Source organism: Notamacropus eugenii, chromosome 2, assembly GCF_028372415.1.
Source record: "Notamacropus eugenii isolate mMacEug1 chromosome 2, mMacEug1.pri_v2, whole genome shotgun sequence".
NCBI classification, from domain to species: Eukaryota; Metazoa; Chordata; class Mammalia; order Diprotodontia; family Macropodidae; genus Notamacropus; species Notamacropus eugenii.
In genome coordinates, this window is record NC_092873.1 from 60,837,142 (window position 1) to 60,840,547 (window position 3,406).

General features: G+C 32.3%; 1 long non-coding RNA gene across 1 annotated transcript; it reads right to left on the bottom strand.

Annotated features, from left to right (window-relative positions):
* Window positions 1–329: 329 nt before the first annotated feature.
* LOC140525318 (uncharacterized) lies at window positions 330–719 on the bottom strand. The gene is made up of 2 exons (XR_011973998.1): window positions 642–719; window positions 330–554 (listed from the first exon to the last, which is right to left on the bottom strand). It is a non-coding gene; the product is annotated as an uncharacterized lncRNA (long non-coding RNA).
* Window positions 720–3,406: the final 2,687 nt, after the last annotated feature.

Genomic DNA, 3,406 nt, shown 5'->3' on the forward strand with positions numbered 1-3,406 from the left:
ATGGTATTTATTATATAGGCTTTCTTGAAATGGAAATTTACTGCTGTTTATTTCTGCTGTGCACATGGCAATGCCTTTTTCTTTTCTTATTTTGTATGTAAGTTTATAATATATTTCTTTTTCTTTTTTATTGTGTACTTAAGTTTTCGTACTTAAATAATAGGCAAGAAAACTGCAAGACATCATCCCTGTCTTCTCAGTTTTATCCAGGTTAAGGTCGCAGAGATGAAGACAGACAACATAGAAAGGAAATATTTTTCAGGTTTGGAGAATTTTATGGCATTATAAATAAATTTTATGGCATTAAAAAATCGAGACTAAATTTGTAGCTGACATGTAATATCTTTATTGCAAATTTATAAGTTTTGGTTTGAATGTTTTTTGTAAATGCTAAAATATCTTAGTGGATTATTTTGGGAAGAGGTTTGCAACTCTAGGACCAAGATTATATGCAAAGAGCACTTAAGATCTTTTCTCCCTCTTCACTTTAGGAGGATGAGAGATTCACAATTTTAATAAGAGGTAATTTCACTGCGTATGAATGCTGAGAAACCCTTAAAGCAAAGAAAAAAGAAAAAATAGATTTCAGTCTGCAGTCTTTAGGCCTTCTCAAATGAAAATTTACTCTTAGAATTACTTACCTTGCCACTGTCTTTTCTTCCGTGAATGATTCAACATAACTTCATAGTTTGTGTAAAGTAGAAGCAAAGCCAGCTAAAAGAAATTGAAATAGACCATGCAAGTCAAAATTTAAAAGTTTTGCAACTGATTAGTACACAGTATAAGAAATTTGTACAGGAGAGATTTGGTGGTGTGTTAGATGGGGATACGATTGTTCAAAAAACGATGAGATGACTAAAGAAAAGTATTAAGGGTAAGTGAAGTGTTAAGTAAGCGTATGAAAAGAAAGTTGTAGTTCTGAAGTTTGTGGATTTTAATCAAAGTTAATTGGAAGAGAATAGAGAGAGAGAAGGTTAAGCAAGAGGAAATAAGAGAATGGGCAGAAAGTTTTTAAAAAGTTGGAATTCATTTGCACTGACAGTGTGAATGAAAGGGTTAGAAATAAAGGATTTGGAAAGAGAAGTTTGAGAAGGCTTTGGTTTGTTTGGTTTTTTTTTAAATCTCATTGAGATAAGAACATGAGAAACTTTCTCTGCCCATAATTTGCAGACATTGGTTGGAGAAAAGCTTTCTAGCAATTTAAGCTGGACAGTATTCTTTCAAGTTATAAATGTTCGTCAAATGGAAACTAAAGAATAAATTTGCAGCAATTATTTGAGTATATCATACTAAAATTCTGTTCTTGAAGGATCATTAAAAGGGTGTGTTCCAACTTTAGAGTCTCAAGGGCCACAAAGAAGGAGATAAGAAATTGAGACTGCCATCATAAATCTTTGGAACTGAACTGTAAAAGCAATGGCCTCTATAATTTGGGGTGCTGGCAGCTAATGGCCATGGGGAAAATAGAGGTTTTGAGTTATACCATTTGTGATTGTAAATTCAGATTTGATTTGATTTTTGCTCTAAAAGTAAATTATAATATAATCTCATTCAAAGTGAGATGTATTCTCCCATTAGAATAATTTTGATGTTTGACCCTGTATAGGTAGATCAGACCTTAACACAAAATACATTTTATATTTGGTATTAAGGTGATATGCTTAGAAATTGCATGAATAAGAATCAAAAGTATAATTGCTTCAAAATTTCTGGATTTTGAATGTGATCAATCCACATTGAGAGATGGATGAAGTGATTTTCTATGTAAGATGATGCAGAAGTACATTCAACTGAATTGATGTTACTTGACTGGCAAAAAATGATAAATTCATAATATTGTTATGCTATTGTTAGGTTTCTAATTTCTCGTATTGTGATTTTTTTGGAAAATTATTGTATAAGAAATGCTGTTAATTTGAAAAAATGATATCCAATATGTGATTATGATGGAATACTATTGTATTGTAAGAAATGATGAGCAGGACATTCTCGGAGAAACCTGGAAAGACTTACATGAACTGGTGCAAAATGAAATGTGCTGTGTACAAAGTAACAACAATATCGTAAGTTAATCAGCTGTGAATGCCTTACATATCCTCAGCAATACAATGATCCAAGACAGCTCTGAAGGACTTATAATGGAAAATGCCATCCATCCTCAGAGAAAGAACAGATGGTATCTGAATACAGTTTGAAGTATATTTTTTACTTTATTTTTCTTGAGGTTTTTTCTTGTCTATGTTTTCTTTCACAACATGACTGTTATGAGTACACATGTATAACCTCTATGGAATTGTTTGCCTTCTCAGTGGGGAGTGGGGCTGGGGAGGGAGGAAGAAAGACAATTTGGAACTCAAAGTTCTAAAAAGGAATGTTAAAAATTGTTTTTACATGTAATTGGGAAAAAATAAAATACTTAATGAAAGCTTAAAAAAACAAGAAAACTGATGCCCAGAGGGTGACGAAATGGTGTCATTAGAAAATTTAACTCCTCTTTTGATCAGAATGCTGTGAAATTATGAATTTAACCTCTCACTAGAGACTGTTTTCATCATGGTTAAAAAATTCTTTCAAGCATTTAATTGGGTACATTTTGCTTTAAAATTAATAACAATTATTTAGTGTTTGGGAAAAGTAGAAAGATTAGATTATTTTTGCTAAGAACTCGGGTATATATGTATATATACCCGAGTTCTTAGCAAAAATAATCTAATCTATATATATAATATGATGGGCTTTCAAATGTTTCTATTAAGAAAAGATGAGAAAAGAATAAGTGTAAATTTATATCCATAAAGCTTAATCTGGTTTTCTCCACATGAAGGAGTTACTGGAAAATCAAATTTAAGAGGTTGTGTTTGGTCTTACTAAATGGTGTTAAGTTTTATCACTAGCAGGTTTTTGTGCCATTGCCTAGGGAACCTCTGCAAGTAACTTGAAACCAGGGAAGTGGATCTATTAGAAAGAACATCCCTCAGAGCTGCTTTGTGAACTAGACCTTTTCCAGAATTTCAAAGGGAAAATGTTTCCAAGGACCAGGTGGCTATATGGGATGGCTAAGACCCAAAATGAAATATGTTCATTAAATGGACATTAGGAGTGGGTTATCAGTAACAAGACTTTATGTTAATTAATACTGATGGTCATTATTTTACTACTCTTGCTTTAATATTTCCTGGTACTCATGTTTGCTTCCAGAAGTATATGTCCAAATTCAGGGCATTTATTGTTTATTGTATGAAGAACAATACCATTTCTCCTGCAACTTCTGGTTAGTTAAAAGCATGTCTTCTACTAATATTAACCTCATCTGACCAAAATGTGACTCATGGAATAATAATGTTATGGGAAAATTATTTTGCATTCCTCAGGTAGAAGCCAAAGGGGAGTTTGAGGTCCCCAAAGT